Source organism: Hipposideros armiger, unplaced genomic scaffold (genome assembly GCF_001890085.2).
Source record: "Hipposideros armiger isolate ML-2016 unplaced genomic scaffold, ASM189008v1 scaffold_237, whole genome shotgun sequence".
NCBI lineage: Eukaryota > Metazoa > Chordata > Mammalia > Chiroptera > Hipposideridae > Hipposideros > Hipposideros armiger.
The window spans coordinates 2,103,747-2,128,630 of NW_017731587.1; the positions used below are offsets into that span (position 1 = coordinate 2,103,747).

The 24,884-nt window shown below is 37.4% G+C and overlaps 1 pseudogene; it reads left to right on the plus strand.

Annotated features, from left to right (window-relative positions):
• Positions 1-1,950: 1,950 nt before the first annotated feature.
• LOC109389532 (dynamin-1-like protein pseudogene) overlaps positions 1,951-24,884 on the plus strand; it is a 95,418-nt pseudogene continuing 72,484 nt past the window's right edge.

The following is a 24,884-nucleotide window of genomic DNA, read 5'->3' on the forward strand; positions in this document are numbered from 1 at the left end:
GGCTAGATCCTTGCTGCTCAAAGTGTGGTCCCACCTCGGACCTGTTAAAAGTATAGAATCTCAGGGTCTGCCCCAGTCCTAGTGAATCAGAATCTACAATTTCACAAGATCCGTAAGTGATCTATATGCACATTATGTTTGAGAACATTGTTCCAGTGGACATCTAATGAATATTCATGTTGTTCTTATACTTAATTCTTTTAGGATTATCTTGTGATGCAGAATTTGAATCACAGTCTAGAAGAGACGGGGGTAAAAACATGTGCTTGACTTCACATTTCCCTGGAGAGTCATCAGCTGAATTAAATGCTATCCCCAGAATGAAAGATCCGTTTCTTGAATATTGTACTTAATTTAAGGGAGCTGGTATTTGAATATTATTTTTTTAGTTAGCTTTCACTTTGCTTTACACAAAATTGAAACATGCCTTTTGGATTTCTTGCAGTAGATCCTGAAGGTACTTGCATTAACCCCCAAATTTTTCCCAATGTTTAACCCTTCTCCCAATTCCCTCCTGCACACCGGCGTTCTTTTCGCTAGAACTAGCTAGCGCATGTGAATTTCCCTCACTGAAACGTTTTCTTTTTTGCTTAGAGTAGGTACTGGTTTGGTCTTCTGCTTCTTTTCTATTCCGGATGGGATGGGTCTGTATGAATGGATAGCAGCGGAAGACTAGGTAAAGGGATGTGTAAGTATAGGGGAAGTGGAACGCGATGGAAACCAGACTGCTCAAAGCTAACATTTACTAGGGCAGGGAGCACTTAACATACAATCCTCAACGCTAAAGCAATGAATGGAGGAGAGCTGGAGAAGTAATGAGAAGTGACAGATGCCGCCACACCCTAGATTGACTCAGGTCTTTACAACCATGACTACCCTGCCCTAGTCCTGGGAGAAAGAAGCTGCTTAAAGAAATGACAAGCACGGAAGGCCAGGAAGCCAGAAGGTGCCTAAGCCCATTCACCTCCCCGGCAGCGCTGGCCTACACACACTTTCCCATAAGAAACATCGTGTGTGTGTGTGTGTGTGTGTATGTGTTGGGGGGTGGGGTCCCGGCGAGGAACGGCGTACCCTCTTCCCACACCTGCCCGTCCCCAGCCCCTGCCTTGGCCTGGGGCACTGGGACCAGCGCGAGCCCCAGCAGCCCGGCGGCGGCTTTCGGGAGCCGTGTGTACCCGCGGGCGCGTGTGCGTGAGGAGGAGAGCAAAGACGTGATTACTTCAGAATTTATTTAAGGGCCGGTGGAAACCACTGCAGCAGCTTCCAGGGGAAGCCCTTGTTCCAGAGGAGGAGGAGGTAGCGGCTGCCAAGGAGGAGGAGGAGCGGGGAGAGACGGAGGAGGAGGAGGAGCGGCAGCAACAGCAACAGCACGAGGCAAGTGAGGAGACGAGGTGCTGTAGCATCCGCACCGGCGCCCAGCAGGTTGGTTCTCCCGGCCCCGGCGGATGCGAGCAACGAGGCTCGCGAAGCGGCTGGGAGTAGGCAGAGGGGGCCGCTGAGTGCTTGCGTTTCTGGAATTGGTGTGTCTATTTTAAGTGAACTGAGACACCCCAGCGCGGAAATAGGCTGGGTGCCAGGAGGGGACCTGTCCCGCTTCTCGCATCCCTAGGGACTCGCTTTCCTTTAGCTTCCCAACTCCCGGCGTTAGCCGTCAACTCCGGAGGGGCTCCGGGTGGGGGACCAGGCGGAGAACTCCCCGTCCACAAATTTCTCACGCCTTTTACCAAAGCTTGCGTTTGGAGAGCTGTCCTCCGGGTGGCCTGGGCGCGCAGGGTTGCAGCGCCGCTAGGTTAAGTTTCTACAGTCGAACCCAGCCCCGGGTTCCCGGCTCCCGGCCCCGAGCCTCCAAGCTGCACGCGGGGAGCTGCGTCTGCTCGGGCAAAGGGGCCGCTGCTGCTTTAAGAGCCGCCTCCCCCTCTCCTCCCTTTGACAATGGTCTGAACCGAGCTCTGCTTCCCAAAGCAAAATTTGTAATATGCCATTTTTCCGATGGACGCTTCTCCTTTTGGCTACTGACGGAGCCGCGGGGAAGATGCCGAGTTGCGGCTGCTCCACCGAGCCCGAGCTCGTGCCGGGAGGGCGCCGGGGCACGCGAGTGTCTAAGCTGCCTTTCTCCTCCCGTTGCTAGGGAAATGGTCCAGGAGTGCCGGGCGTGAACCTCCCCTCTCGTCAAGCCGGAGACTGCGGTTGTCATTGATCAATTGAAGAAGCAGGACCCGAAATTACAGGCATTAGGTACAGAAACTGCATTTTGAGTTGCAGGATTTCCCTATCGCTTTATTTTTTGACTCCCCCGCCCCACCCCCTCGGCCCCACCCCGCCCCCAGGGAAGATGAGATGCAAATTCTTCCTTGCCAATTACTGTTCCGTACCTTTGGCTTTCCACCCGCCTCCCGTCCCTCCTCCTGTTTCTCTACCCTCTCCCTACTTGGCTGTCTCCTGTTGGGCAGGGTGAAGGATTTTAGTGTGGAAATGATGAAGTCAACTTCTTCAGGGTGGTGGGGGGTGTGGCTGAAAGATAACTGTCCAGCCATGTGGGTTGAGCTGGCTCTTCGGCCATCTATAAATGCAGTGGGGTAAAGAAAGTGTAAAACGCTTCCATTAGAGGTGATAATAACATTTCCTGAGGACAGAGGCTTGCAAAGAGTTAACTAGGAGGAGGAATATTCATGTAATGTAATCAGACAATGGCTAGGCTCTCTCTCACCTAATTACTTTTCTGTGGGTTAACTGAGATGGAGCTGGGCTAGTTCTTAAGACTAGATCTTTGCAGAAGAAACTAACTACCAAGAATAATTGCATCTTTGCCTCTATACTAGTTCTAAATCCTAGTGATCTGCCTGAATAAAGTGATTCATTGACAGGAAAAAAAAGCCTTTTGTAGCACAATTACGTCTGAGTAGATACTACTTAAAGGGCACATAATTCTAAGAAACATATTGGATCCTGAAAGCCCTTGGGTAATGACTCCAGTTCAAAACTTTTATTTTGAAATTTGAGAGATTTAGAAGACAGTCAAGGTTATGTGCCAAGAAAAAGGGAGTTGGTTTTCCTCATGTAAAATTCTTTAAGCTAAATTTAAGCAATGGGATAATTAAACCAATCAGGTTTGTTAGTATTCTTTTCCTGTCACAACAAAATAATCTCTAGTAGGTCTTGAAACCTTCAGTAATTTAATGAACAAGGCATCAACATCTAGAAGAGGATAACATAATTCACATATCCAATTGACTTTGGGGAGAAGGAGATAAGGCAAATATCCAAGCAAACTGTTAGTATGTCCTTCCTGGTTTTTCAGGAATTATGTTGATACAATACAGTTTTAATATTGAAAATGATTTAAAAAGTTAAAAGTGGTATGTGAGGGTTAAATACATTAGAGGTTGAATGACCATAGATAGCAGTCTGGACTGTCCAGGTTGCTTCAGATGTCATCCATTCTATAAGAGGGTGTGCAACTCTTATACTGCATACAGATTTTTATTTGTTTTAATACCTAAATGTGCATTAAAGAAATAGGTTATAATATATTTTAAAGATTATACAAGTATTTTGTAATTTATATTACAGAATTTGAGTTCTACTCTAAGAAAACTAAGGTAGTTTCATGAAAGTGGTCTTATTTTTTTGCAGAAACATTTTTTTTCCTCTAGTTTTGCTGAGATGTTAAATTTATTTGTTTGGGTTGATTGTTGGTGAAGAAAAGCAGCATATATTCATCTTACTTCCTAAGTAACTTTTGCATAGTTTGATGTTTCTAAATTGGGTTTGGAGAGCTCAGAGTACTCCCTGGAATTAAACCTTTAGGCATAGGAGCAGAATGAATCATAAAGGTAAAATATTCTTTCTGCAAAGATAAATGTTGGTCACTTTATAATAGAAATAAATACTTGAATATGTAATAGCCCTGTATAATTTTACTGTGTGATCTCACTCAAGTATCCTATCAGAGCCTTACCGCAGGCTTGTTTTTTGTTTGTTTTTTAAGCATGGATTATTATCCCTACTTTACAGATGAGAAAACTGAAGTTTTGATAGGTGAAGTGACTTGCTCTGGTTCACATGCTACAGAAGTGAAATTGAATCAGGTTCTTTATAGTTTATATTTAATTGACTTTCTAAGGGCCTAAGCTGCTTCTCGTCATAGCAACTTTGGACTGACTAAACCAAAACCAGCTTTGACAGTGATCTAAGAGCCTAAAGTTTGTGAATGTCTAATGTCCCATGGTGACGATAAGCCTATGTTAAACTTAGGGTAGTAGATTCAGGAGAAAATCGTAGCCACGGTAATCACTGCAGTTATGGTTTTCCTTGGAATTTAAAGTTGTTATAAGTAATTCTGAGTGAAGATGGGCTAAGAGCTTTCCTTCAAGAAGGATATGATTGAAAATACAGATTTAGAAATATTTAAGTAACCCTAAAATTTAAACCTTGCAAATGTTTTGGCACAAATTGTCACTTTGCTACCATTTCCTCTTCCAGTATTTTGTTGTAACCTTAAATGTCACAAAGAAACACATTAGCTCCTGGTAATGATTTCTCAGAATGATACAGCTGCTCAGTGTGTATATTTCATGCATGACATGTGAAGTAATTGTTTTAAACATTCAACTGTTTTGAAACATTTTTGTTTCCTAATTCCTTTCCAATTAATGTAAAGAAAATTTGTAGCAGTTAGAAAAGAGCGTCATTCTTCCATCTTTGTGATAGTGTTTTAATAAAATTCAAATTGAGAAAAATACAAAATATTACATTTTCATCAAGGTGTTTAACAATAGTAAGCATGTGTGTGTGTGCGTGCACATGTATAAATATATCCTATGTATCTACTCTGTTATTTATTTTAAGGTAAATAAGAAATTGGACAAGTCAAATTCTTACCTTCAGGTAGCCCAGTGTTTTGAATGATGAGCAATAATTCAAAGCATTATCTTTAATTATTCTAAAATCACCCTCCTTAATTTTTTCTCGTAGGATGTCAGTCACAAAATACGTTCCCCTTATCTTTCTAAAAGTTTCTCCTAGTTTTCAGTGGGTCCTGACCAAATCATTTCCAGATAATTGAATTTTTTTTCTCAATAACTCAATTTATAAGAAGAATCACATAAAAAGTAATTAACTATTGAGCTGTTATGTCTTGACATTTTATTTGAAAATATCACCAGAGATATTTTCCCCAAGGACAGGAATATGTAGGCAGAAAAATGAATTGACCTTGCATTAGAAAACCAAAGAATGCTTTAGGATCAACAGCCAAACCAGCTTTTCTCCACATCAGCCTTCTGCAAAAAAGCCCTCTAATTAATAGCTCCTGGCCTCAGTACAACAAGGGTTTGATTCTTTTTGAAATATAAGATAGAGGATACAAGAGAAAATTAAAAATTTTCTGAATTTTCAAATGTCACACTATAGTTCAGGGTTACACCCTAATGCCTGTGTTGTCTATTTTAAATCAAATGAATAAATGATTTAAAAATTATTCTGAGCACTTCATTTATTTCATAACTGGAAGCCTCTGATTAGCAGCTGAGATGTGAAGTTACTACATTAGCTAATGTCATTTATGGCATTTGTTTTGTGGAATATTTGAAAGAGAGTTAGTTTGTGTTGTTTGGATAGAAACCAGACAATGCAGCTCACAGGAAACAAAGGACTATTAAGTGTAATTAGCAGTATATTCACCTAAACAAATTTGTGCACCTCTGTCTGTTTCATAAAGCTTATATCTAATTCAGCCACTTTACTCTGTGTAGACTACTGTAGGAATTTAGGAAGGGAACATATAAAAATAATAAATGAAAGTTGTAAAGTCAAGACGCTTTAAACTAGTTGATATAAAAAATCTGTTGATAAAGTGAAAACGTAAAAGCTGATTATTATACAAAAAGAATCCACTGTCATTTGTGGATTTTCTAAAAAAAGTGAACATTAATTCATTCAATTATTTAAGTCATTCAAAAATAATTTACTGTCCACCCATTAAGCGCCAGACTTAATGTGCTTGCTGTTAACAATATAACAAATATGGGTAAGGTGGAGGTATTGTAAGGGATTTGGAAACTGGCAGGGGAAGAAAGGTGATCATTTAATAAATATAATAATAATAACGCATTACTATTAAATTAGGTGGGATAAATCATGAAAAAAAACAAAACTGTGAGCGGTAGGTGAAAAAAAAAGCTGCATTTTGTAAGTAGGGGATATGTGGATGTTCATTATCAGAGAAAGCATGTAGGTTGAAGGAAGTCAATGAATCATTTCTCACTGAGGCCAAAATATTTAGCTTGGTTGAAGTTGGGGCAGTTGGGCAGGAGACAAAGAGACAATTAGGCTAATGAGTTGCACAGCATTTGGTGAGCTGAGGGCCAGGTGGCATTATTGGAAACCATTTCTTTACTGAGACTTCCCTCCCTTTTACTTTCTTTAAGCAATGATGTGTGAAGTGATGCCCACGATTAACGAGGACACCCCAATGAGCCAAAGGGGGTCCCAAAGCAGTGGCTCGGACTCGGACTCTCATTTTGAGCAGCTAATGGTTAATATGCTAGATGAAAGGGATCGTCTTCTAGACACCCTTCGGGAGACCCAAGAAAGTCTTTCACTTGCCCAGCAAAGACTACAGGATGTCATCTACGACAGAGATTCGCTCCAGAGGCAGCTCAATTCAGCCCTGCCACAGGTATGCTTCCTCATAGCATTTGCCCTTCCTACAGCAACATGATAAGACTTAAATAAGCTTTGCTGTATTCCAAGTTTTATAATTACTTTTCCCTTTAAAATATATAATATGCATGTTTGGGTGACAAAAATTTAAGAATAGAAAGCTAATTCACACAAAACTTTGCCTTAAACAAAATCATGGTACATTGGTGATGGGAAGTATGAAACACGAGTTCCTGTCTGGTCTTTTCTTTGAAAATTTTATCTGTATGTTTTGGCGGGGGTAGAAAATCACTTGTTGATCAACTTTTAATCACCAGAATATGGGAATAGTTGATTTTCTTTCTTTTGCTGTTTAAACACAATTATGACATTTGGGAATATGCACTTTTCATTTTCGGTTATGTGTTCTGTCTCTGGAAATGATAGCAGTTTGGAAGCCTACTATGTAATTATTTTTTATTTGTCTTTCTTTAAAAATGCCTAACACCTGCTTATAAATTCTTGAGTTATTGATATATTACCCTCTTCCCTCAAAAAACATTTCAACCAGTTCTTTTTTAAATAAAAAATTTTGGAAATTGGAGAAAAGACAAAAGTTCAGCCCTATTTTACAAGCTTAAAATTGCTAGATTAGCTTTTTTTCAGTATATTTTTTGTCAAGCATCTTATTTTATAGAAAAGAATATAACATTTTAATGGTTTCCTAGCTTATTTATATACAAAGTTAATAATAAGATTCAGTTTTCTTATTTAAAAATAGTATAATTGTCTTTAATTTAGGTCTGAGAAAAGCATAGACTATGAAAGAGATTTTTTAATAATCACCCCAAAATACTGTATTTTTTCCTGTAAATACAAGTTTGATTGGCTGTCTGCTTTAAGGACAGTATAGCAATAGTTGAAGAGTTGACCTCTCTCTATGAAATGATGTCTTATAAATACTTTGTCTTCATAAGTATTAAAATTATATAATCAAAGTTGATTAAATTATAAACCCAGCTGTATTATTAACTTGCACTGTGATGTTGAGATACTGATCACTTTCAGAGTGGAAAGGGCCACCTAGAACCTTTTGTCACATCCCCATTAGGTGGTCCCATAACCCTATGTGGGTAACTCCTGCCCCAATCCTTTTCATTTTCAGGTAGGTTGACTTGTTGTGAGATGCATTAATTTTCCAGTAACTCTCACCTGTTTGTTGGTACGTTGGTTTGTTTGATTACACAGAATGAGTTGATTCATTTCAAAGACAACTACCAAATTTCTTCACCAAGAATTATACTTTTCCAAGCTAGACACTTCAGTCTTTACAATTGTTCTGCGAAAGGTGATTTCTAGAATGATCGCCATTGTGCTTACTCTTCTCTGGGATTATTTGAGTTGGTTAATGCTGTTGTTAATGTGGTCCCTGAACCAGTCACACTATTCATTATGTTCTATGATAAGCGTAGAATGAGACAATCACTTCTTTCTCTGGATAGAGAGTTTCATTAAAGAAGCCTCGGGTTGTATTATATTTGGGGGCAAGTTCAACATGCTTTCAGTATGTCCTGGAACAGTAGTCAAATGAAGTTTATAACTGAGTTGCATAAATGTTACATGTATTCCCATTTCCCCTACTATTTTTATAAGCTGACTCTTTGGTCTTAAGTGTAGGAGTATGCATATATACCTCCTACATTTATCTTTTTATATTTTATTCAAGACTGATGCTGTCAATTTGGATCCTAACCCTATCAAAGTGATTCTAAAAATAATTTGGATTTTTAAATTTGTTATGTATTTGTATGAAAACGAGTGATTATTTCATAAGGATGTTGTAAAAATAAAGTACTAGAACAAAATATTTTGGGGGGAAAGGAAAAAACTAGAAATGTTTTCATACATAAGGATACTGTATAGATAAACCTCTTCTTAAAGAAAGAAGGATAAAAAATTTTAATTCTAGCAATTTTGTTGTATTAAATATCTGGATTATAATACCACTTAAAACTTTAAGTTTTGAATTTTATACCATGGCACACAATCTCTTATCCAAACCCCTTGGGGCCAGTTGTGTTTTAGAGTTCAGAATTTTCCTAAATTTTTTATATGTATATAATGTATATTATGGAATACCCCTCCAGATGGATTCTGGGCAGCACCTCATCTTAAACATTTTCATATCTGAAGAGAATTGTTATGAATATTTCTATTGCATGGAAAAAATAAAGACTATACATGTCTCATGTTAGTGCAGGTCTGGTTATGCCACCAATTAAGTTTGCAACACACAAATAAAGTATCAGTTTATAGAGCGTATAGGTTTTGGAATTACGTATTAGGGTTTATGAACCTCTACGTTTTAGATGGTTGTGGTTTTAATCTCTTACAAATACCTTGACACTTTTTTTTTCAATATTGGTTTGTATTTTACTATTATAAATATTGAACACTCCTAGTAGTGCACAGGTCCTTATGACAATGTTAGTCCTGTCATTTCTTTAAAGCAAGTTTTCAATAACCTAATGTGTACCTTAATGGCTGTAGGTTTTCTGGATTTAATAGAGGAATATTTTCCTTTAACTTGTGTCGTCGAATATTTTTGAATATTTTGTAAGCAATGTACCTGCACTGTTTGGTGGCATTGCATTTGACAGTGAGCTCGAAGGAGAAAATGACTACCATAAATGTGAGTTTTGAGGCAGAACTAAAGCATGTAAAATTGAAAACTACTAAAATAACATAAAATGAAAATTATTTTAGCAAACCTGGGAGAAAATTCAAAGCAGAGTCAAATTTTATGACACACTATGTTTTAAATAGACTAGACAGTACTTTTATGTGTTGATGATTTGGTACTTTGCTTTAGTCACTTTCTCTCCTATCATTCCTTTATGGACAAATGCAGTGATGATTTTAACAATCCTAACCGGTGCCGGCTGAGTAGCATGTTGGTTAGGAGTTGGCTTGGGACGCCAGCTCTGAGCAGCAGGACCCCAGTTTGGATCCCACATGAGGGCCAGTGACGCTGCGCCCTATAGCTGAGATGGTGAACAACAGCTCGACCTGGAGCTGGGCTGCTGTGAGTTTCTGGCAATGGTGTAGGCTGCAGTGGGGGGGCTGGCCTTGCGGCTGGTGTGAGTGGCCGTCCAATGACCGGCGAGCAACTGCCTCGGCCAGGAAAAGCGCAATGATTATACCAACATGGGCCAGTGAAGCGACGTCCTCCACAACTACACTGAAGAACAAAAGGACAGCAACTTGTCTGCTCCTCTTCCCTGATTCCCCAATGCTGTTCCCCTCCCCCAATTCCCCAATAAAATCTTAAAAAAAAAAAAATCCTAACCATGTAAAGTGTGTTGTAGCCATAGTATTTATTGAGTTGTCGGAAAAGTCATGATGTATTTTTCTATGTTTTTCATTGCAAAACTGCGTCATGACTTTTCCAACAACCCAATAGTTTTTCATTATGTGATTGGGGGTCAATGTGTATAAAGTACTGATACTTCCACATTATCCATATCAGGCCTAATGTTTCCAAGCTAGCTAAACACTCTATTTTCTACCTTAGTAATGCACAGATTCATTTAAATGTTCAACGGAACCTCATATTCAACATGCCCCAAACTCAGACTCCCACTTCTCCACCAGGTCTGTTGGAGTTCCTCACCCCGACACCTGAGAGTCCTCAGAGATGATGCTTTCTCCCTCATTTCAGGATTCAGTCAACTTCAGGCCGTACTGTTTTTAATCTCTTAAGTCATTCTCAAATTTCTCTATTTTTTGCTGTTTTTCTGCCCTGGTCCTGAACTTCTTCATTGTTCTATTGCCTAACATTCCCAGTTTTGCAAATGTGTCACGATGTATGCTGGAATAACACTGCTCTGCTTGTAGTGTCCTCACAAACCTCGCACTATTCCAGTCTCTTTTTTCTTCATATATATTCTCTGCCCATAATGTTCCTCCTCAATATCTTTTTCTGGCTCACTTTTCATGCTAACCAAGACCTTATCTCTTCCATGAAGTCTCTCTGAACCCCCCAGGTACATTTCTTCTGTGTTCCTTACCCTTATTATTTACCACATTATTGCTAAATGATCTGATTATAAGCCTGTTTACCAATCTAGACTAAAAGCTCCTTGAGAACTGGAGCATAAGTTAATCATCTACAACCCTCTCAACCCTAGAGTACCAGTAATAAGTGCTTTTAAAGTAAAAATAGAACTAAATGTATATGCATTTGGATGTAGAAAGAGCTGGTTGGTATTGAAATAGGAAGATCTGGTTTGGATTGTGATTTTACTGTATATCATCAACTTCAGTCAGGGCTTCAGATTCCATACTACAAAAAGTGGTTAATACTAATACCTCATGGGGTAGTTCATGATGATTAAACAAAATGATATAATTAAAAGCTAATTAATAAAGCATTAAATATGAAAATGCTTGTATTTGTTCTATTTATGCAGAATGCCAAAAGATAAACTAATTTCTATAGACAGAGGGTGCCAAAACAAGTATACACATTTTAAGAAAGGAAAAACTGTATTAAAATTGTAATACAATAAATGACACTAGCATTCATTTTATTAACACCATCTTTTGAATGAACGTCATACTACACATTGCTACCATAATTCAATTCAACCTCGAAAAGTAATACATAGATAACATCTCTTAAAATGTATACACTTTTTTGGCACCCCCAGTACATAAAAGTTTAAAATTTATCCTTAGCACCTTATTTATCATGTATTGAGGGTCTTTTGTATATTATTAAATGGTTACATGTGTTTATAAATGGGATAGGAAAACAGGACTATAATTTGGCTCCTAGAGAACTTAAGGAATATAGTAGCTTAAAAAAATTATATATATATATGAATGGATGCCAATTAATATAGCACCAGAAGATTATAGAAGTACTGAAAATACTTGAGCTATAATATTGATATGTTATTAACTGCAGAAAGTTTCGTGTGGGAAGTGATATTAGAGAGGTATTTTTAAGAAAAAGGTTGGAAATAACTCAAGTGTATTTTATATGGGGCAGTAGTTATACTTAGGACCCTGCTCAATGACATTTGGGGGACAGGAGTTCATCCTATACTCTGCTTTCAGGGTTAGACTTGGGGGTTCCTAATTTGCACCAAGGAGACAGATGGGCTAGCAGTATCTCTGTTTTCTTTTTCTTTTTATTCTTGAAGATGACTAAATAGGAATTAAATAAGGAGAATGACAGATTTGTTTATTGAAGGGTTGTAGGTTAGGAATGAAGTTTTATATAGTGGCAGTGGAGGAGTTTGGCCTATTTATATGATTGATGACAACTAAGGACAGGAGTGTATATACAGGATAATCAGTAGAATTTTGAGTGAACTGCTGATAAAATAAGATAATAATGAAGGAATGTTATTCTGCTGTTTGGTTTACGATAGAGAATATAGTACCCATGTATCAGCTATCTATTGCTAAAATAACTCTAGGTAACCAACAACACAAAACCTCAGTGTCATGCAAAAATGTGGGTTTATGAAACAGCTGATCTTGCTTTGGATTGGTTGATTGTAGCTGTGCTCGCTTATGACACTGGTTAGCCAAAGATTGGCTCAGTTAGCTCTATGTTAACTGGCCTTCGCTGGACCAAGTGGGGCCACTCAGCTCTATGCTTGTGTCTCATACTGCATTAGGCCTGATTATTTGTGGTCATGGCAGAGGAGTAAGAGCAAAGCGGAAACAAGCAAATGCTTTTTAAACTTCTGCTTGGGTCTTTTCGGTACTATCCCTCGGTCAAGCCCAGAGACAGAATGGAAAGCAATCCAACATTACATGGCAAAATTTTACAGGGAGGAATAAAGCATGGGGACCATCAGTGCAATCATACCACAAATGTTAGCTGAAAACGTTTGAGTCATTATTATCAGGGAAAGTTTAGCATGGTAATGTAGTAGTTCCCCTGAAGTGTGGGAATTTGAAATAAGATTGTGAATGTGAATCTAATAAAGCCAATAGAAATGGAAAGACTATTGAGGAGAAAGAAGGAACACGTATTGGTAATAAAGTGAATGGCCAAGGCTTTGGACTTGAATCAGAAGATTTAATTCGAATGGGAGTCCTTCCACTTACTAGCTGAGGAACTATTGCTAAATAACTTAACTTCTCTGAAACTCTATTTCCTTATTGCAAGGAGGGATGATATCTTCCCTCAGGATTGACTGAAAAGAGATGTATATATGTGCTTCGGAAACTTTGAACATTATGTCAGGAGGTATCTTTCATAAATTGGGGTATTCTAGTATATACTCTGAAGAGGATTTAAACTAAAAGAGGGTACCTGTGGAGAGAAGGAATATGTTTATATTTTGACATTTTAAAATGCAAAATATTTAAGTGAAACATAAAGAGAGTGACAGAAGCCACTTTTTTTCTGAAGGCAGTCTACCTAGCTATCTTTTTGTCTTGCTACTTATTAGCTCCATAACCTTGGTCAAAGTAGTTAATTCAAATAATGATAGAACCTGCCTCATAGGATCATTATGAGAAATAAATGAGCTGGAACGTGTCAAATGATCAATTCAATGCCCCATAGATAGTACATGCTCAATAAATGTTTAATGCAACTATTGATGCTGTTATTATTACCATAGATATTATCATCATAATCCTTAGCCAACCTTAACTGCACAATATTGCTGGGTAGTAATGAACACTGGCACACATTGAAAGCACTAACATCCTTACTCTCCGCAATCGTTATTAAATTTTGGAAGTCCTTTTATTTATTTATTTATTTACTTTTAGTTCTAAACTACACTCTTCTAAATAGTTTTCCCCAATTCTCCACTTCCTCAGTGGCTCATCTCACATGTCCCTTGATTAAGTCAAACAACCTTCCTTCCTGTTGTGCTGAGAAGATAATATCTGGATTGAGCTCCCTTCTTTTTCAATGAAACCTAATGCCAGCACATGAAGCATTTTATCCCTTGCTCCTGTCAGAGAAATATGCTGCAGCTCTTGCTCCCTCTTACTGTAGACATTCTATTTTCTTAATGTGTTTCTCATTCTACCAGTTAGCTATTTTTTCCCCCTGGCCAAATGAAATGGTTTTCACCTGTAGCCTTTATTTTTTATTGTCCATATCTCTTTATTTATCTTTATTCCTACCTCTTTTCTTTTTTAACCCTTATAAGCAGGCTTCTATCATCACATTCTCCTAAAAAAAACACACTCCTATGTGCTATCAATGGATGCATATTTGCAAATCTATTGATACTCTTTCATTCTTCATGCCCTTTGCATCTTTGTGCCAAGCAATGTTATTTCATCTTGAAATTCCCATGTCGTTAATTCTCCATAACCATTACTTTTCTAGTCTAAAGGTATGTTGGCCTTCAATATTCATTTTTTTTTCACATACCACTATACACTTATTTACACCCATAATCACCTTTATTTACTTGTTCTCCAATTTTAAGCACTGCCTTTCCTGTTTAGGACTAATACTTTCCTCTAAATTCTTGATCCCTCCTCCCATCTCCTCCTTCAATTATTATTATTATTTTACTCTATAATCTTTAATAGCTTTCTCTCTCTCTCTCTCTCTCTCTCTCTCTCTCTCTCACACACACACACACACACACACACACACACACACACAGACATACAAAAAATTGTCTTTTTGGTAACATATTAAAATCTATTACTTAAAAATAAAATGATGACAAGTACAATAACAACAAAAACAAAAACAAAAACAAAAACCTAACACTGGAAGGGTGATGGAGGGAGGATGGAGAGGCTAAAGGGGGTCAAATACATGGTGATGGGAGACTAGATTTTGGTTAGTAAACACAATGCAATCTACAGATCATACATTATAGAATTGTATGCTGGAACTTATATAATTTTCTTAACAAATGTCATCCCAATATATTTAATTAAAAAAACGGTCTGTGTCTAGCTACCAATTTTATTTATATTTTCGTGTAAACTTATTCCCCAACTTCCCTGTTCTCACTGTCTCAATTTCTTCATCTTCTATTCACTCCTTGAGCAACTGCAGTCAGTCTTTCCTTGTAACTCTCTACTCAAAATGAAGTCACCAGTAACCAATTGATAAATGCAGTTGGTTTGTTTTATTAAAATTCACTGCAAAATTTGACATTATGTTTACTCCCTTCTCAACAAAACAAAACACCTATTCTCTTAACGTCTATGACACCAAACTATCTTGTTTTTAAAGTCTTTTTGACTTGTTCCTCCAATTTTTTTTAATGTGGATAATTCCTCAGCTAGCCACACTTTACATGTTAAATAATAAAGATTAGATGAATAATAGCAATAGCTAACATATCTGAACACTCCCACTTTGCCAGACAATGTTTTATTTAAGTATCCACATATTAAAGTGGAAGTCTTCCGTTATGTTTGAGGGGAGTCTAAAGCGAGGGGGCAAGACTTTACTTTCAGGAGGTGCTAAGATGTAGTCCAACTAATAAGCCCATCATTAGCTCAGACTTCATTTTAAGATTCTACAAAGTTTGAGGTGGGAAAGCTGGAAGAGAGACAGAGTTATTTTGGAGAGCTGTTGGTTTGCTGTACATAATCTACTGCTCCATGTATGAGGGATGGAGTGGTTCCTGTTCCACTAGCTAAGTGAGAAGGGCTTCAGGGAAAACATTCAGAGAGCTTGATGTGCTTCCTCCACAAGCTGAAGGAGATAGTGTCTGAAGTCTAAGAACCACAGGTGTGGCTGGAGAGTCCCTGTATCTAGAACAGATGAAAGAGTCGTATGTGTCAGGCAAGCTGCAGGTCCTCCCATGTCAAGGCAAAAGTTGGTGATTCTTTGAAGAGCAAATGGGAACCTCAAAAAGGGAGCTTGCATAGGGTTCTCTTTGTGTAAACCCACAGAGTTACCCTGTTAGGAGCTCAGGTTCCTAAATGGTGAATAATGAGTGACAAACTAGGAGAGTGACACCAGAGAAGCAACAGAGAGCAAGTCCAGTAAAACTGGGGAAGCTCCTACAGGGGGGTTCCTCGAGAAAGCCGCAAACATGCTCCAGGAGAAGGGCTGCTGATTGTATAGTTGCCATTCGGAAAGCCCTGACCATGGGTGACAACGGGGTCGGTCACATACTGCTGTGATCGTTCTCCCCAATTTCTCTTCATCAGGCGCTGATTCTGAAAGGGTCAGACTGTCGCTGTGAGTGGAGGATGTCAGGGTAAAGGGAGACCATCATGCCCCCAACCTCCAGTGCAGACTTCAAAGCCTGAAACAAGCCTGAACTGAATGCAGGAGGGGAAGCTTTAGGTTGGACAGGAGCTCAGGGCTTTGTATTGGGTTGTCGGAAAAGTCATGACACATTCTTGCAATGAAAAACATAAAAAAAGGGCCGGCCGAGTGGCGTGTTGGTTAAGAGCTGGCTTGGGACGCCAGCTCTGTGCAGCAGGGCCCTGGTTCGGATCCCACATTAGGGCCAGTGATGCTGGGCCCTCTACAGCTAAGATGGTGAACAACAGCTCGACCTGGAGTGGGGCTGCCGTGAGTCACCCACGATGGCGTAGGCTGCAGCCCCTGCTGCAGTGGGCTGCCATAAGCTACCGTGTGTGGCCGGCATCCAGCGTGAGTGGCCGGCAGCTGGTGTGAGCTGCCAAGAGCCACCGTGAGCGGCCGTCCAGAGGCCAGCGACCGATCTGCTTCGCCCGGGAAGAGCACAATGATAAGCCCAACATGGGCCCGTGAAGTGACATCCTCCACAACTAGACTGAAGAACAAAAGGACAGCAACTTGTCTGTTCCCCTTCCCCGATTCCTCAGCGCTGTTCCCCTCCCCCAATTCCCCCAAAAAATCTTTAAAAAACCCCACAAAACAAAAACATAGAAAAAATGTCATGACTTTTTCGACAACCCAATATATTATGTAATCCTGTATTGAGCCAGAGCTATGAAATCGTTAGACTTTTTAATTCCAAAACAAAAGGGCAGATAGTTTATTTCCTAAGCATGAGCAGGAAAACTAAGATAGCTGCTTGAAATTTTATTTGAAGTTCATATTTTGATCATTTCCTCTGAGGTAATCAGAGGAGGTACCGTATTTGCCGGCGTATAAGACGATTTTTTGGCCCTGAAAAATATGCCTCCAAGTGGGGGGTCGTCTTATACGCCAGGTACACTTCAGATAGACTGCCCATAGTGCTTGCCCCGTGCCATAGTGGCCTCCCGATGCCCGCCCACTTCATTCCACATACCGTTCAGGCATCAGCAGCGCTGCTGGGTGTATGCTCGGCTGTTATGCGATTTTGCTGTTATGGGATTTTACCACACTCGCAAAATCGCACACAGCCAACCATATACCCAGTATGATAGCGCAAAATCACGAATCGCGATACCATACTGGGTGTATGGTCGGAAAAGGGGGTAGTCTTATACGGCGAGTATATAACAAACTCTGTATTTTGAGTGGAAATGTTAGGGGGTCGTCTTATACGCCCAGTCGTCTTCTACGCCGGCAAATACGGTATAATAATGTTAGTTCTGAACCTAGATTGTTCATTAAATTGGCTAGGTGTATCTCACTTAATCCTCAAAGCCTTCCAATGAGGTTGTTATTATTATTATCCCCATTTTACAGATGATAAAACCAAGGCACAGAGAGGTTAAGTAACTCATTCCATACCACACTGTTGGTAAGTGATACTCACCAGGATTCCATTCACTCCTTACTTTTGTTTTCCCTTCAGCCATCTCCTGTATCTCATTATGTTCATCTACATTTAAAGAAGCACTAAACTTCTCTGGAAACCGTCTTAAAGAGGCACGGACCATGGGAAACATTTCTCATGACTACTCCTAAGTTCTAATAAGGAAAACAAAATTATTATTAATGAAATGTGAAATGATGATTAGATTTAGTATAATTATACTCAACCTAATTGTTCAAGGATTCCCAGTCCTCATAATTATGACACCATGAATTTGTCTTTTTAGGTACTGAGCATATTTTATAGCCCATTGTGTCCTTTTAATAAGCAAGAGAGTGTGGGCTCCATGGAAAGAGAATTTAACTAAAAATTTTAATACCTGAATTTTACTTTCAACATTTCCAAACCCTTTGACAATGGGTTTGATGATGTTTACTTACACATAAGTGAGGGAATTCTAGTTTTCTCTAATATGTTGTAGACTTTTACTAATTCAAAGGATTATAGAGGGTATACACCTTAGCTTTATTAAGTTAATCATAGCCTTTTAATAAAAAGCTACTATTTATTCAACAAATATTTTAGGGTCTACTCTATATCAGGTTCTATGCTTACAGTATAGTGTTGCTGATACCTATGCTATATTTTATCTTAAGACCTTGGGCACATATGGCTCCTAGGACTACACTGTGGCAATAAGAAAGTGATGTTTATAATCCACTGAGTATCACGTTTACTTGTAAATTCTTTGAAACTGACTGTTATTTTTAGTTATTTCCTTGCCTTTAATCCTCTACTGTGATTAAGTATCCACACTCCTAGAAAGGGCCAGCTACCTCTCTTGTGTTCTCCATCTAATCGCTCTTGCTATTCCAGGACAAAACTTTCCCACTTCTTATTGCTACATCATCAACGTTTCCATCGCCAATGGATTATAACAAACAGCATTAAATATTCTTACATGTCTCCCAATAAAAAAAATCTATTAATGACCCTACCCTAACAAGCTAGCACCCTACTTATCTTTCCCTGTACAACGAAAGTTGTTTTTGTTTTTTTAATTTGCATATACTTGATTTTTTTTTCTAATTTATCTTCTCCCATTTTCTCTTGAATCCGTTCAAGTCAGGCATTCACCCCATCACCTTTATCTAAACTGCTCTTGTGAACATGATCTGTAACCACCATATTGCTAAATGCAGTGATCAACTCTCCATCTTCATTCCTGGTTATCAATACACACAGTGGAATTCTCCTTCTTTCTTGAAATATTTTCTTCATTTGGCTCGAGGGTATCTCAGTTGCCTGGTTATTCTCCTACTTCATTGGTCACTTCTTAGTCTTTATTATTAGTGACTCCTCATCCTCCTGACTCATTAATACTTGATTACTCCAGGGCTTAGTTCCTGTACCATTTCTCTTTCTATCTCTACTGACGCCATTGATGATCTCTTCCATCTCCTGGCTTTAAAAATCATCTAAATGTTAATGATGCTGGAATGTACATCTCTAATCCAGACATTTCCCCTGACCTTCTGATTAATATTGTCAAATGCAGAAATTAAACATGTGCAAAAGTGAGTTCATGACCTTCATTTAGTCTTCTTGATCTCAATACCAATGTCAATCTACCATTGGCATAGGCCAAAACCTTCATGTCTTATTTCTCAGTGACACCATGCCTGATCACCCTGTTTAAAATTGTTACAGCCCTTCCCTAATACTCCCAATCCTTCTTCTCTACTTTCGAACCGTAGCACATATAGCCATCCAATTCAGTGTATATCGTATTTCTTTGTCTTGTTTATGTGCTCTTTCTTTCTCCACTAGATTCTGTTCCGTGAAGTCAGCAAATTCTTTTCTAATGGTTCACAGCTGTATTTTCTACCTACAACAGTATCTGGCACTTGGTGGTTGTTCAAAAATACTAAATAATAAAATGAAATTAAAAATCATTATTGTGCTTGTTGAACACATGCTCCATGATATCTACTCTGTGCTTATTTGGCAAGTCATATAGTCATAAAAAATTAGACAGCCTATATTAAATATTTTGCTAAGACTAGAGAACAAATACAATTTATAGAGCCTTATGGCTAAAGTGTTTATGAAACTAAAGTCATAGTATATATGAGGCTGGTGTTGATATTGCACCTCCAAGCTCTTTCTAGAACGAAGTGGGTTTTTTATGAGGAGGTGACGGCAGTTTTAGTATTTTACAAATCATAGCAAGGAAGATCAGAATGTAAATCATTTGCTTTGAAGATATGAATACGGATATTAGTGCAAGTTATTTTTTTTAAAGGAGTTTGTTGCCTAAATTAAGCCAGGTTTTGAAAAAGAAATTATATGGATAGTTTTTTGATGTTATAATACTACTATGACTATTTGATATCTGTATCTTACTTTCATTTTATGGAAGGACAAAAGTGTAAGTAGAATGTTTTGGTTGGTTTTTATTTTTGAATCAGTGTGTTTCAGTTATTGATCTTTTCCCACTTGCTCTCATTCTCATTCTCTCACAAAGAATGATATCAACAGAAAACAGCCATTAGTACTCTCAAGATGAACGTGTAACCTATTTTCCACTAAATTTCATAGTTTAATTGGGTGTATTTAATATTAGCATGCATATGACTCATTTATTTTTGTTAATGTTTGAAGAAAAATTCTAGGTTCAGTAATAGACACATTGAAATTAACACTATTACTTTTGCTGGATATTCTTCTTCTGGGCCTTATGGCTCAAAGCTAGTTATCAACCATCACAATGCTGTAGTTTGGGAAAAGAGAAAGAGTTCAGAATTGTAACTGTGGAATTCTTTTAAAACATGACTATCACACCCTAGTTAATTATATCATACATCTTTGCACTGATCTCTGTAATTTAGTTTACAAAATAGTAGCTATGTGTTAGTTTATGCTGCATGGCCCTTAGTAAACCCTCAATATTTCTTGTCTGATTACTTAGGCATAACGATTTTGTAATTTAACATTTGTGAAGACTAGTAGGCTAAAAATACATAGGGCTCAAATTTTAAATTACACTTTGCATTGCAATAATTCAAGTTTTATTTGTGACTCTAGTGATTTTATTTGTTACATAAAGATCTGCTAATTTTTCCCAAACATGACAGAATTTATTGAGTGAGATTCTGAGTGATTGGGATTTTTTTCCTTGGGCTTTTAATTAGGGTGAATTTCCTCCAAAATGAACATTTTAAATCCTCTTTTTTTTTTTTTTGCCTTTTAAGAAGGGGGAAAGGAGGTGGCAGAGAGGGTAAAAGGGGTCAAATATATAGCGATGGAAGGAGAACTGACTCTGGGTGGTGAACATATAATGCGACATACAGATGATGTGTTATAGAATTGTACACTTGAAACCTATGTAGTTTTGTTGACCATTGTCATCCCAATAAAATTTAATAAAAATAAATAAAGATTATTACTTACCACAAATAACTACTAAAAATTCAAAAGGTAAAGCCACAGTTCACAATGATATTCCAAAAATTTAGAAATAAAAAAATAATTTAACTTCAAAAAGCTAAATAAGTAAAAAAGTGAGATCCTTGATGGTGGAATTTGGAATATGTGGCATGGGAACTAGGTAAATCTCACCCCTCTTAGCTCTTGTCCCACTCCCTGCCAGGAGGTGGTCAAGCGCTCTCAGGTTGCCTTCCAAGACAGGTACAAGGATTGACAGTTATTTCTAAAGTATTAGGCAGAATATTTATGCTTTGAAGTGTTCTTGCAAGCCCATGTTAATTTTGATGTTAATTAGAGGAAATTATTCAAGAATGGATGTGATTAGAATTTAACACTACATTGTTCTGTATTTTCTAATTTTTCTTCATTATTCTGACCTATTCTTTTTTTTTATGCTCACTTTTAGGGTAATCTGCTTCAATTAAGATAAGCAATATTTTGACTCAAAAATTTTATCTATGCTTGTGAGAGTTTACGAAATACATTTATGTTTTAATGACTTACAATAGATTTTTTAATGGACCAAGTTTAAAAATAATACTGGTTATTAATTTGAGAACTTTTCATGATGAAGGTCCTACCTAATTATCTATTTCTAAGATAAAGGAGATAAATCAGTTCCAAATAATAGCAGGGTTATTTTACCTTTGTTAATTTTGTATATGAGAAACATTTAACAATATAGAGGGTGCCAAAAAAATATGTATACATTTTAAGAAAGGAAAACTGTACTAAAATTGTAATAATATATACTGATAACAAAAGATGAATACAAGTCACGTTTGACTTCTGCAATTATAAGAGGTGCTCAAAGTGGTTACCATCAGCATCCAGACACTTCAGATTACAACAATCTACTGCTTGAGCAACGCTAACAAAAGTGTCCACTTGTATACATTTTTTGGCACTCCCAGTATTCATAAAAACCTCATTAAAAAATTCTAATTGTCAGTTGCCTGATATACTGTGTCATCAAAATATGGGCCTATGAATTATATTCAATTCATACAAAATAATCCATGGCAGTTGACATTTGTTAGAGTTAGAGCAAACTTGTCTATTAGGATCGTTTTTATAGAAAAGATTTGACTTCTGAAGTAACATTTTTTGGTAATGTTGTTAGATAAATTTAATTTTTCCTGTAAAAATGTAACTTTATTTTACAGTTCCAAGTCTAAAATTTGATGTTGGTATAATCATAAGTTTTCATGTTTCCCCACTATGATCATAGATTTTTCTATTTCTCCTTGCAATTCTATTAATTTTTTCATATATTTTGAAGCTGTTAGTTGCATTCAACTATATCATTGTTTCATCTCCATGGCAAATTTTACCTTCTATCATTATGAAGTGTCCACTTTTACTTCTAGACAGACACTCTCTCATGAATTCTACAGTGTCTGATTTTAATAGTATTATTGTGAAAGTTTTTTTGTGAGTGTTTGCACTGTGTACCTTCCTTCTATCCTTTCACTTTCAATGTCTCTGTGTATTTACATGTATTACCCACAGATACTTTCTGGATTTTATTCTTATCAAGGCTGTCAATCTCTCTCTTTTAATTGGTCTCTTTATATTTACTGTAATTACCTGTATATTTCTGCTTAACCTACTATTGTACTGAGGGTTTTCTATTTTTCTTTTTTTGTATGTTCCTTTTATTAACCTTTCATACCTCCTTTTGAATTGATTGATTATGTTTTTTAAATAAATTTTCCCCTCTATTACTCTAGCAGTTGTATACTCTTTTGTTATCCTTTCATTATTTAACATATAAATTGGAATGTGCACACGCAGCATACCAAAGTGTAATGTTAATATGTACTTTTCCTGCCTTATATTCCCATGTGTCTGATGTGAAATATATTATTTTATAGTTTTATATAGGCAATATTCTTTTAGATTTATTTACACATTTACCATTTGTGTTACTAATCATTCTTTCTGGATCTCTAATCTTCCATCTGAGATCATTTTTATTCTACCTGAAGAACAGTCTTCATATTTCCCTTAGTGTAAATCTATAAATGAGTAATTTCTCAGCTTAGAACTTTCTGAAAATGTCTTTATTTCACCTTTATTCCTGAAGGATGTTATCATTGCATATAGAATTTTACGTTAGAGGTTATTTTCTTTTGGCACACTTAACATATCATTTTATTCTGACTTTTATTTTTGCTATTGAGAAGGCAGTTGTAAATTGACCTGCTGCCTCTTTGAAGGTTAAATTGTCTTTTTTTCTGTTTTTTTTTTCTTTTTTCCTTTTTGGCTGCTTTAAAGAACCTTTTTAGAAGTTTTACCAGGATTTGCCTAAAATGTATTTCTTTTCATTATTTCTGTTTTCTATTCCTAAAAGACAGGGATTATTGACATTATAACTTAATACCTTTTATTAGTTGGGGAAAATTTTTACTAATTTTTAAAAATATAGTTCCTGTCACATTCTGTTTTTTCTTTAATTCTGGAATTCCACTTTCCATATGCTCATTCTTTTCATTTTATCTTCTATAACGCTTACACTCTGTTCTGTATTTTTTTTTAAAGATTTTTATTGGGGAATTGGGGGATGGGAACAGTGCTGGGGAATTGGGGGAAGGGGAACAGACAAGTTGCTGTCCTTTTGTTCTTCAGTTTAGTTGTGGAGGACGTTGCTTCACTGGCCCAAGTTGGCACCATTATTGCGCTCTTCCTGGGTGAGGCAGATCAGTCGCCGGCTTCTGAATGGCCGCTCACACTGGCTGCTGACTACACACGGTAGCCCATGGCAACCCACTGCCACAGGGGCTGTAGCCTACGCCGTCACCCGCGACTCACGGCTGCCCTGCTCCAGGTTGAGCTGTTGTTCAGCATCTTAGCTGTAGAGGGCAGTGTCACTGGCCCTCATATGTGGGATCTGAACCGGGGCCCTCTGGCGTCCCAAGCCAGTTCTTAACCATCGCGCCACTCGGCCGGCACTGTTCTGTATTTTTTAACTCTGTCTCTCTATGATTCATTAAAAAAATTTTTTTGTACCTACCTTTTGGTGTACTGATTTTCTCTGCTGTATCTAATTTTGTTTAATCTGCTTTCTTGGTGCTTTATTATGTTTATTGTCTTTTTTAATTCTGCAATTTCCATTTGTTTTGTTTTGTTTCTTAATTTCCAGTTTCCTATGATAATTTATAGTCTTACTTTTATTACCTGGACCACTATAAGCATAGTGATTTTAAGCCTTTTAGATACCGTCAATATCTGGAACTCCTATGGTCTGTTTCTGGTTTTGTTTTTTTATTATTTGTATAATTGTTAATTCTTATAGTCTTGTCATCTCAGTGCATGGTTATTTTTGTATGTGTTTCAGTCATTTTATTTGTAAAATTGTTAGTAGATGTCAGTTTAGTTCTAGGATGATATTTTCTTCCTCCAGAGGAAAAATCTATTTGTTTTGGCCAGGTAGCTGGGAAAATAGCAACCCTCAATCACCTCTATTCAAATAATTTCTGGAAAGATTCATCATCCAGGAGTTATTCCTCCTAGATTGTGACCCTTTAGAGTCTTGACTCCAAATAAGGAAGATTTGCCTGAGCCACTCCATTTTGTCAAGACGTGATTCCAATTGCAGTCTCTCTAGTCCAATGAAGCTGCCAAATGTGCTGAGCTAGTTCCCTTAAAACTAGGGAAAAAGCAGACCTTAATGGCTAAGACCTAATTTTCTCCCAGATCCCAAACTCTTAGTTCTTTCCTGTCTTTCTTTTTGCATTAGGTCATAAGTGAATTATATATATATATATATATATATATATATATATATATATATATTCAACATTTGTAGTTTTCCTTATTAGCAGATTTGATCCATTGTGCATAGTCTGCCATTTCTGGAAGCAAAAGTCTATAAACTTTAATGAGTACAATAAATGTAATTAATTCAAAAGACAGCTTAAAACAATTTTTGTAAAACAAACAGGACAATTTCTGTGAAAAAATTAGCAAATTGTCTTTCTTAATTCATTAGCTGGTGTACTCCTAATCTTGTTATATATTTCTGCTAGAATTCTGGATGTCAGTAAC